This window comes from Pinus tabuliformis, chromosome 8, assembly GCF_031772625.1.
Source record: "Pinus tabuliformis cultivar Carrire ecotype Pingquan chromosome 8, CPIR1, whole genome shotgun sequence".
Classification (NCBI taxonomy): domain Eukaryota; kingdom Viridiplantae; phylum Streptophyta; class Pinopsida; order Pinales; family Pinaceae; genus Pinus; species Pinus tabuliformis.
In genome coordinates this window covers 1,477,677,198-1,477,689,608 of record NC_142294.1, presented here as the reverse complement: position 1 = coordinate 1,477,689,608, position 12,411 = coordinate 1,477,677,198, and the positions used below count along the sequence as shown (strand labels likewise).

The following is a 12,411-nucleotide window of genomic DNA, read 5'->3' as shown; positions in this document are numbered from 1 at the left end:
ATGTAGCATTAAATATTAATTTTCAAGTAGTTTCTTGTAGAAAAAAAAAAACAAAATGGAACTCATTTAGCACATACATAAAACAAGACGACAAGGGGTTGATATCAAAGTTTGTGAGAAATTGTTAATATTTCCTTATAACAACTTAATATTTCATTTTTGTATATTTTAAGTTGTTTTACAACAACCATCTTTGAATGTCTTCAAGTAGGTGCTAACATGCAAAGAAGAGTCACAAGAAGAATTGATTGATATTGGGTTAAATATGGGTTGTGAGTATATGTGGCATATCAAAAATTAATTGTGGAATTTGTAAGTATCTTTGTTGTTTTACTTCTCCAAGTTTCTAATTAATGGAATAAAAAAATCATTTATATTAAATCTATGATTTATTATGGCGTATAAAACTTGGAAAAGAAAGTATGGAACTACACCAATAGAATAGTTGTTGAAAAGAGGCATGAGATTTGGTTTTGAAAGAATTTGTATAAATCAGGACTCACCTCTTGTTATAGTACATTACTTTTTTATTTACATTGATGTATATTATTTATTTCAATTCTCATTATTCTCACCAATGTAATACACTCATTACAAATTATTTTTATGTTTGTATATGGAACTTGAAAAAGACGAAAACAATTGATGAAATCAACAAAGCATTCGTCTAAATAACCCAAGTCATGGAAGTAGCTCGAGCATTGACAAGAGTTCCAATGAAGAGTGATGTTCTATTTGGATATCAATGCAAGAAATTATATTTTTTGAAATAATTGTCTATGAAATTAGGGATTTTGTTTAATGTAATAGACATAGTGTCCCAATTGAAAGACAAGAGGTTACCAATAACTATTCTATTTTGTATGACAAAGAGAAGAGCCCCTTATTCATATATAATAAAATACATTTTAATTTATTCAATTGTTTTTTCAATGTCGTTTTGAAATGTTACACCACTGATTAAATATATGGATGATTAAATATTATAATGATATAACAAATTAATCCAAACATCATATACAAATTCACTAATCAAATTTAATTTATATGAATATTATTATAAAATATGCTAATTTTTCAATGAATAACAGATTTAAAAAGCACAATAATTACACTGTCACAGGTTGATGTTTCTAAAAAAGAGAAAACTAATACCAGGACATCGTATATTAATGTGCACATCTCCAAATACGATTTTTTCAAAAACGACATTTACAATAATAAAAAATAGTATCTTGACGCGTTTGTAAAATAAATACCACATAAATATGCACCGGGGGGAGATATACTTTTCATGCACCGATGTGATTTGCCTTTAACACACCGGTGCATGGTTACCTTTAACGCAGTGGTGTGTTAGATTATATAAAAGCACTAGTATTGCAAGATTTTGTTTACCTTCCCTGGTGCCTTTTATGAAAAGTACAACACTAGCGCTTTTGCAAACACATAAGAACTAGGCATTATACTTTTGAAGTATCAATGTTTTTAATACAACTCATCAACACTCATGCATTGTTACACATAACTACCCAGTGCATTGGAGAAGATAAAAGCACCGAGGCTGCAAGATTTTTTTGCTTGTCTCAGTTCCCTTCTTGAAAAGTATGGCCAAGGGCGTTTTTGGAAGACATAAGCACCAGAGCGATATACTTTTTAGGCGCCGGTGATGTTTGCATTCAACACCCCGGTGCATGGTATCATAGATTGTACAAACCGATGCATTTTTATTATTAAAGCGCCAGTGCTTTTATTGTAACGCCATCAAGTCAATTTGGTCTATGTCTAAACCCAATGGATCCCAAGCCACCTCATTTTCTGACTTAGTATCTAAACATGACTCGCACATCAAGAACCTCTTCAGAGAAGAATCAATCACTATCATCAATAATATCCTCTAGGTGGCTTATCTCTCCCTCAAATTTTTAGACCAAGAAGGGGATGCCCAACCGACGGCTAGGATCCCCAAGGGCTTAATGGGCTCCCAATTTAATTCTTCATAGGTTGTTCCAACTTCATGGGAGAGGATTTACTTAAAGTGGTGAAATATTCTAGAATATTAGGTCAAATTTGCTGGAAAATATGTGCAACATGTAGCCTATTAATTCAATTTTTCCTTTTCCTTAATACTTGCCTGTGAACTTAATTATTGTTTTTTATTTAGATATTTTCATCAAACAAATATCAAGAATAAAATAATAACATCAGAGGACATAAATTAGGCTCTCAGCCAGCGAAAAACCCCTCTAAGGGGAAAACTCTTAAAACTCTTCTCTTCTTAGGATCTGCTCCAATTGAGACACAAAGACCCAAATCCTAGACCAAGTCTTTCTCCAAGTAACAAGTTAGCCCTCCAAAAAGTCTTTCCCTGATTTTGTACCAATCAGCTTCAATCTGCAACTTTGACCTGCCAAACTTCAATATTGCAACTTCGAACTTGCAATTTCAGCCTTGCAACTTCTATAGAATCCAAATATAGCCTCCTCCTGAGACCTTCCTAGAGAAAGATAGATCTTCCCAAGGTCAATGAGGTCAAGGTAGGGTTTTCTTCCTTCCAACTACAGGATTTTGTACTTTGTCCTATTGCAACTTGGATCTGCAACTTGGATCTCCTTTTGCAGCACTAGAAACCCTAGAAATTTGCACATGTGAGAGAAATAAAGCATAAAAACAAGATATTCCGTCCTTCTTTTGTCTCTAGACCTTCGTTCTTCCTTATTCCACCGTCCCAACTACATTTTCAACAAAATCACTTTTTCAACAAAATTATGGTCCCTTTCAACACCAATTTTTATTGCCCTCATTTCCAAATCTTACAACCCTTCCTACAAATAGTTTAGACCTATTTCTTAACACAACTCCAAATTTATCTCTATAATAATATTCCTCTTATTCATAGACATTCTTTCTTACTACATTTCCCCAAACAATTTGGCTTCTTAAAAAATGAATTAATAAAATAATTATTCTTACCTAGAGTTACACTCCATTCATATTGACTTATTTTGAAAAAATAAAATTAATTTAAAAAATATATCAATCCATTTTGACCAAAACCAATTACAATATACACAGTTGTTCTCTCAATTATTAACTTGTTTTTCGAAGAATTATTATCATTTTTTTTTAATATTTATTATTTAAAAAATATATCAATCCATTTTGACCAAAACCAATTACAATATACACCGTTGTTCTCTCAATTATTAATTTTTTTTCAAAAATTATTATTTTTTATTAATATTTATTATTTAAAAAAGCATAATAAAAAAATATACGCAACTTTCCATTTTCACTGGTTAGTTTTGTCTTTTACATTACAAATAACTTTATTACAACAATGATTATTAACCCAGGGTATAATATGAAATGTATTAAACTTACCCTGTAGTTTTTGGGTAAGGGATGACACGAGAACGTTACATTACTCAGCTGTGTTTCTGATTTTCCCTTCTAGTGTCTAATTTCTCTTTGTAACTCTATCGGTTCATATGTTTCTCAAACATATAGTTCGATAAGATGACAGAAAGAAAATTCCCTTGGTTGGTGAGTGTAGTAACCAAGTTGCAAGGCATTGTTTGCTATGGCTACAGATTTGTAGAGGAGAATTTTTTTCCAAAAATTTTAATTATAAGTGTTTGAATTGTTTTTGGGTAGGAATGGATTTAACACGATCAAATTAAAATTTCAAAGATTAACAAGATTTTCCAAAATTTTTGTGAGATTTTGGCAAAAATCATATCTAAATTTCCACTATTTTCTTTAGTTAATTTATTTCCGCTATTTCCCTTTGTTAATTATCTTGATAGACTTTTCTTTTGTTAGCCTTGGGTGAGCAAACATGGTTTACCCATCCAATCAAAATGTTTGGATTTCACCCTTCTGTTCAATACAATCATCACATGTGTTTGCCCTTCCATCTTGCCATATCAAACTACATTTCTGCAGAAGGCCCACCTACACCATCCGGCCATACTCCTCTCCCTTCCGCATTTCTCCTGCAGACTGGCAAGGAGGGCAAGGTGGGGTTTCAGTATAGTAGCCCGACTGAAGTGAATAAGTTCGAAGGTAGGCTTGCAGCTTGGGACCGAGCTGAAAGCCTGAAACTTGGGACTGAGTATTCCATTGCTATCTAAGTTCACATTCGTCCACGCGGAGAATAGAGCTTTGAGTTCAAACCCCAACACTATTATCTTCACTATTGCACGAAAAAACACAGGAGCCTCTGATGGATCTCTTGTGGAAAGACGAGGCTTGAGGGGAAAAGGGCGTTGATACCTTTATACACAAAATGCAGGCCACCGCCTATGTCGTGTGTTGCAGAAGAAGGCGACTTCTCAATAACAGAGGAGGTGCCATGGGAGGGTGTCGTAATCTACAGATACTATGATTTGGTAAAGTTGTTGCAAGTGATTGAGAATAGGTTTGACTGGAACTCCCGGAGTTGTTCAACCTGATGTCTCTCTTTCTCATTATTTTTTTGTGTTCAGCCAAAAAAATATGATTTCTTTACTCAAATTGATGCATCTACACTTTGTCACGACCTCTCCTTCCCGTCACGACCTGTGATTCTGAGAATAGTTTTGTTTTCCACCAAGATTATTCAATTAATTGCTTCACAAACACAGGCATTTAAGGATTCTTTTAGTTACAGAAGAAGAAATGCAAAATTGAGGGCAAGGGGGGTGAAGTTTAATAATGGTGTGGCAATTAACAGTCTAGCTCGTCCTCCTCCCCTGTTTTTTTCATGTCGTCCAGGGGAGCCCGCAGGGCGAGCCCGTGAGATGCTCAGACACAATAGGCTTAACAAACTGCACAGTCTCTAATGCCTACGGGATGTTCCCGGATCGAATCCCCTGCAGGGCTGCTTCTCCTCTGTTTCCTTCCAATGAACAAGAAGTGATGCAGGTCGTTGCCATGGCGAGTCGGAGGAAGCAGAAGATGAAAGTGGTTACCAGATGGTCTTAGAGCATTCCTAAACCTGTGTGCCCAGGCGAAAACTGGTCTAATCATAAGCACTGTGCATCTCAATCGTATTGTCACTGTCAACACCTAGGCCATGACCATAACTGTGGAGGGTAGTGTGACGCTGCGAGAGATTATTGACGCATTTGTCGAACGAGGCCTGAAACTCCCCCAATCCCCATACTGGGATGGTGTCACCATTGTCGGTCTCCTCGCCACAGGCGCCCATAGAAGCTCTCTGTTCACCAATGGCAGCGTTGTTCATGAATATGTTTTTGCCCTAAAACTCATAAACCCTGCCTCCCTTGAAGAAAATTATGTAAGAATCACTACCCTGACTCGAACAAACAGAGATCTCAATGCAGCCCGGGTTTCTTTAGGCCTCCTTGGCATTATATCTTAGGTAGAATTTCAATTAATTCAGCTACAACTTCCAATGAAAATTTATATACAGTTTTGAATATTAATCTTTGAAAATATCCACTAATATTATTTGTTTTTTAACAGGAACCTTCCGAACATCCGGCGACCCGACAATATTGACCACCGGCAGGTTGTGTTGCAGTACACATAGTCGAATTCCATGCCAACAATGAGGCATTTCGACGTCTGCAAACCAGTCATAAATTTTTATCAGGCCGAAGGGTTTCTTCAAATACAGAGGCGAGCACTGATAAATAAAAGTCGCAGCAAGAAGAAGTGGGTGTTGTCTAAGACTTGTAGTTTTTGCGCAATAGATTGATTTGTAATTTAAATGATTTGGAAAAACTCTGACCAAATTTACAGTGTTTAAGAATACATTGTTAAATTTGCAATTTCGATCCAATTCAAACCCTAGGGCAAGGTACAATTATTGGTAAATCAAGTTTTCAGATTTTCAATTTGGGCGTTTTAGCTGGACTTTAGCCCACGAGACGAGAAAATAATGGGAATGCCTTTAGTAGGGTGAGTTGCCATCGTGACAGGTGCGTCCGGCGGGATCGGCAAGGAAATCACAATCCATTTGGCAGAGAAGGGAGCCAAAGTGGTCGTCCATTACTCCTCTAATCAACAGACCACAGAGGAGGTGGTCTCCACCATTAATAATAACTCCTCTTCTTCTGGTGATGGTGTGAAGGCAATTTCCTGCAAGGCCGACATCGCAAACCCTTCCCAGGTCGCCCAACTATTCGACATAGTCGAGCAGACTTTTGGGCCCGTTCACATCTTGGTGCATTGTGCAGGAGTGTTGGATGCCAAGTATCCATGCCTCGCCCAAACCTCCGTCAAAGACTGGGACTGGACTTTCCAAGTGAACTTCCATTTCCCATGCGTTCTTCATTTAAAACTAACACACCTAAAGAACTAGCTATAGGGATCCATCAGTTTGTGCGCCCCATGTTCCATGTAATATAGACTCTGTGATGGGTACATCGGATATGCACAACAAGAGAGACTCATTTAAACTTGGGTATGAAGATCGAAGGTTTCAACGCTGGAGGATGCAGATGTTGATGTCATACATAGGGCCCACTTTGAATATTAAACCTGGATTTAAATGTGTTTGTGCTAGTGTATTAGATTCACAAGCTACAAGTTATACTCCCACGGAATCTTGTGCATTTTCCCTGTTTTATATGCCTGTATGTACATGACCCAGGTCGATGGAATTTGTATGTGGACTTGTATAGTCTCCAGGTTGCTAGCTAATGTGGGTCAAATCCAGTTAGAGAGTTGTTAATTTTTTCATGTATGCATCTATTTATTATAGGTTTCCAAAGCTCTTTTCTATTGTTATGTATTGACTTTGATTGGTAGAGCAAAGACTTTGATCAGGGTTCTGTATTTCATGTTGAGATGTCTTCTTTGAGAAGCAAAGACGCCGGGGAAAATGATTAAACTTGAAAACATCCAAGTCAAAGAGAATCTCTATTTGGGCGGATTTGTTTCTCTGATTGTGGGTGACTTAAAAGATGTATTTTGCATTTGTTCTTTGTTTTTCCTAAAAAAATGGTATTAAAGCTTGTATTACTTATCGCAATGCTTGTCTAGCGTAATCGAAAGAAAAGCATATTATATGCATAGTTGGAGACTCGTGCAATCTTTTGTATTGCTTTATGTTATGCTCTCTTTCAATTCTACTGTCAGCGTGTACCTCTCAGTAGTTTTATACACCCAATAAATTCATATATTGTAAATCTCGCAATGTCTAGTGACTACTGTATTCTTGTCAACTTCAGCTTTTAAAGCTCCTTGTGGTGGATCTAGAGCCTTTAGATATCCTCGCCACGCTACCATGAATATTTTAGTGATCTTGGTGTTATTTATATTAATTTTTAGATCCATGAATGGTGTTTTTATATTTTGTTTTTGTTGACTTTTTACCTAAACTAGATTGTTGTGGTTTCAGATGCAAAGCATGTGAATTGGAGATAAGCAAAGATACTGATTTTGGAAGATGAAACTAGGCTCGATTTGGAAGATGAAAGGCACTTGCTACATGGCATAATACATGTAAATGGGTTTGGTCACTTTGTTCGTGTGAATGGAGAGGAAGGTGGTTCACAATATCTTTCTGGCTATGTTATTATGGGCCTATGGGACATGATGTAGTTCACGGTATCTTTCTGGCTATGATATTATGGGCCTATGGGACATGATATGCTATCATGATGAAAGCCAAGTAAGCTTCAATTTTATTTCAGCCTTGAATGCATGAAGGTTATGTATGCATGAACTATAATTTCCACAAAATACACATAAATTAATACTCTTAGAAATTGAATCAGGTTAATATGGATTTGCATGGCTGGTTATGTGGTAACAACAATTAAGTAGGTAATTTGAATGGATTTATACTCAATTTGAATGACGTCCAATTTTGAAATCCACTCCAACTCACGTTGTGCCCAGGAAATTGAATTAGTTTATGGTATTGTTGCCATGATATGTTTGAATGGTCGAGTTTGTTTATGACATGATCCTTTCTTATTAGGGTTCTGTATACTGGAAACTTCATGCTATAAGGGCCAGGTGGGAGGAGGGCACTTTGATGAGACAAATTATTTTGGACATCTATCCACTTGTGTCTCAAGGCTTGCCTTGCCTTAAGGAATTGTGTGGTAGAAGAAGGACAAACTGAGAGATTTTTTAATTTTGATACAAGATTAGATTCCATTATCAATTTTCCTTGTGTAGAAGCAAAAGGAACTTTGTATTTCGAAAAGGAACACTATGAGTTCCTGCAAGTTCTATAGATGTGGGCAAACTACAAGATTTTTCAATTTTGATTCAACATTAGATTCCATTATCAATTTCCCTTGTGTAGAAGCAAAAGGAACTTTGTATTTCGAAAAGGAACACTATGAGTACCTGCAAATTCTATAGATGTGATTTCCAAAAGGAAATGTGTATTATGTCCAAACTGATAAATATAGACCATTTGAAGGTCTTGTGAAATAATATTTTGAAAACTGTGAAAAAACACAATGAGATGTTATATCATGATGAAGAACTTGAGAAAAATTCTTATATACTCATTGGAATGTTCAAAAGTTCAGTGTACATTTCTGAATTGAAGGAAAAAGTGGCATTTTACCCCCCAAAATCAGTTATCAACTATGCCGGTTGTATTGTGATTATGCAATCTGTTTAGATGTAGTCTACATATGCTTAATGGATGTCTGTGAAAATGCACTTATCTGTGACAAACTAAAATTGTGACTACACTTCTACAAATATGCAGCGATTGATCATGTTTGCTAGTTTATAATGTGCATAGGAGAGGCTAATACCTTGGGAATATTGATGGCAAAAAAGTTACAAAAGAGACCAACAATTGATTACCCAAAAAAATGAATTTATATTTTTTGTCACTTAAAAAAAATCTGCAAAGAATTTCGTCACGACTTCATAAATATTGTATACTTCTCTATACGATTCACTTGTTGTGACAACCATTTTTTCCCATATTGAACTCAGAAAATAACAAAGGCGATGTGCATGCAATTGGAATTTATTCCTCATATGTAGATATAAATCTTTATGGAATCATACAAAACACTTGTCATTTTTCATTTTGCAAAATAGAGATTATGTTAAATTATGACCATCAATTTGTTTTAATACCTGATTAGTGATAACAAAATATTTCTAATCATTGTTAAATAGAAAAATTAGTGTCATGGATGTTTCAAAGAAATACGAGCTTGATTATCGACTTTTACATACTGTGAAAAAAGGGCACCCCTGGTACGGTAATTGGGGCTATGAATTTGGGAGAGGAAGTTTTGGAACAACACATGAGACATACAAGAGAGCTCTTCAATGTCTATCAAAGCTTCATTTGGATTTAGTTCTTTCAGGTGTGGGCGGATTTGACCAACAGTTCAAGCAGATTGTATCATTTTACCGTTCCCTGTCTAAGAATCCCCTTGTAACAGTACAATATCTGGTTTGTTTTATAATGCAGTTGTTACACAAATTCCATAATAACACTGAGAGAAAATATTTAGGGAACACAATGATTAACAAGGGCAAAAATTCTATCAATAGAGAATCCAAGGTGGTAGATGAGATTACAGTTGCCATGCTCAAGGTTCTACAAGTGACAGATGGAACCATGTGGATAACATCGTGATTTAAGAGGAGCCACGTGCCATGAAATAGATCCTTAGCTTTTAAACTATGCTATGATGGGTTTAGAAGGAAAAACTATTGGAAAGACGATTGTGTAGTGACAGTGCAATTATTTTACACGAAACGTTGAGTACATGTTTGTTGCATCCATTCATTTGTTCCTCGTTGTCCAATTTATTCTTCTTCCTAATCAATATACTGTGCAATTTCAATATACTAACATTTGTGTTTCAATGAAAGCACAGGCTAATAGACAGAAACAATGTATCCATTGACTTGAAGAGTGCTACTGATCCTAAAACAACTCAAGAAAGAGCATGTCTTGGAAGACCTGAAGAAACTCTATCATGCCATGTTACATGCTCCATCACAACCTTCGCCTATCGTTGACTAATCTCCATTACATCAAGTGCTTATTTGTGGTTCATTGCATTATGGACTAAAAGAGAAATTATGGTGTTATGGGTTAAGAAAGCAACTCACAAATGCCTCGAGAAATTTAATGGACTGTAAACAGTTTATTAAAAATTATGAGGCAAAAAATCGCATGATTACAACAGAAAGTGAGAGCATAAGAGTGTTTGTTGTGGTAGATGTTTATATCTGTTTCAAAAGTTTTCAAGTAGAAAACGTAAGAGCGCTACAAAATATAGAAGATTTGACTACCTTGATGCTACTCGTAGGGACAGAGAGTGTTGTTATTGTTCAAGGTCATTACTATGGTGATATTTACAAGTACAGGTCAAAGACAGGCACACACATATGGACTATTAATTTCCTATGTGGCACAAGGGAGGATGATGGAGAGAGAATGATTACCTGTGATAACTGTGAGGTTTGGAAGCACACCAGATGTGTTGGTATTTCAGATTCAGAGGATGTTCCAACAGAATACATGTGTGAAGATTGTAATGATAATTCTTTAGAAGTTGATGTTGATTCTGATCATAGTTTGCTAGGTAGCTCATATGTCTCAAGCTTTTACTGAGCTTCATTTTTTGTGCCTATAGAGGTTGTAAAGGATCAAAGAATCTTTCTATGAGGTTCTTGTTTGCCTATTTTAGAGCTATTTTGGAAAGAAAAATATACCATTATTCCAATGATCATCTTTGTCAAAATGGCAGTGTACTTTGGCTCAAAATATGAGTTTATATCTTGCTTTGTTCAAAGTTGATAAGAGTTGCAATATATATTGTTATCATTCAGAGTTTGCATCTCTGGATTTTTTATGGCCATGCAGTGGTTAATGTGCTAATATTAAATTTCAAGGACAATACATGAAAGTGTACAAAGCAAATTGGAATCATTTTTACAATCATTTTTTTTAAATATTTAGTTTTCATCGCAATGGTCTTTTTATCATTTTAGTTGGTACAATAAAAAATCTAATGTTATTCTAGTATTCCATTACATCATTAGAATAACTAAAGTTGTAATAATTATTTTGTAATGTAGTTTAGATCAGTTTGTGCTAGGCATTTGTTAATGATTAACACAAATATGATTATGGTTGTTTATTATTATTAGGATTAATTATTATAATAAATGGATCCATTGTTTAAAAAATAAAAATGACTATTAATAATCGGGACTTTCAATCTACTCTATGGACAATCAAAATGTCCTTCCATATATACTGTTATCTCAGGATATATAGCATTTAATGCAACAGTGCTAATGCTTACCTTTGTATGTTCCACTGCTAGGGATCAATGGATTGTAAGAAATGGGTTGCAGTACAAGGCAGACAACCACTGGTTGCAATGATATAATGTTAATGACTATTATGATATTTGTAAGCATTATAGTTGTAGAAGGAAAAGTAAGATCATAAACAACCACAAATTTGATAAACAACTACAATTTTGATTAGTTGAGGAAAATGTGTAATATTTCTAAATAGAGATACTAGAAAAATAACAATATTTTTAAAACTAGAGCACAACAAATTTGAAATTTTATTTGTCTATAAAATAAGGAATTACAATTCTGAAAATTACTTGTTGAAATGAACACAAATTTGAAACTATATTTTGAATTTTACAGTGTTAATGCTTACCTTTGCATGCTCCACTGCTAGGGATCAATGGCTTGTCTGAAATGGGTTGTTGTACAAGGCAGACAACCACTGGTTGCAATGATATAACGTTAATGACTATTTTGATATTTGTAATCATTATGGTTGTAGAAGGAAAAGTAAGATCATAAACAACCACAAATTTGATAAACAACTACAATTTTGATTAGTTGAGAAAAATGTGTAATATTTCTAAATAGAGATGCTAGAAAACTAACAATATTTTTAAAACTAGAGCACAATAGAATCTGATATTTTATTTGTCTATAAAAATAAGGAATTACAATTATGAAAATCAATTTTTGAAATGAACACAAATTTGAAATTGTATTTTGAATTTTATCTCTAATTCATCCCAGAAATTATGTCGTGTTAGGGTCTCACAAACCGAAGCTCTTCCACTGAAACAAACCCTTCTGACTAGGGGAGTCTATATGTCTCTCTGAAACCAAAGATACTCAATGTTGTCAAACTTTAAGCCCAAAGCTACATCGACATAGAATAAAAACTCACAATGTATATCTTACTTAGCTATCAAATTAACCTTCTCCTTTTATAAATGATGGAAGTCGAATTATCCATGCAAGACTTCGCCTTCAATTTCCATGCATTTCAGATCTTCTCCTTTTATAAATAATGGAAGTTGAATTATCCATGCAAAACTTCACCTTAAATTTCCATGCATTTCAGTTAACTAATGGTGAACTAAGATGATATGGGCATGCACATGGCTAAGGGAGTATCTTGAGTTC

At 34.8% G+C, this 12,411-nt stretch overlaps 1 pseudogene; it reads left to right on the top strand.

Annotated features, from left to right (window-relative positions):
- Positions 1–5,059: 5,059 nt before the first annotated feature.
- LOC149241396 (uncharacterized) lies at positions 5,060–10,598 on the top strand (annotated as a pseudogene).
- Positions 10,599–12,411: the final 1,813 nt, after the last annotated feature.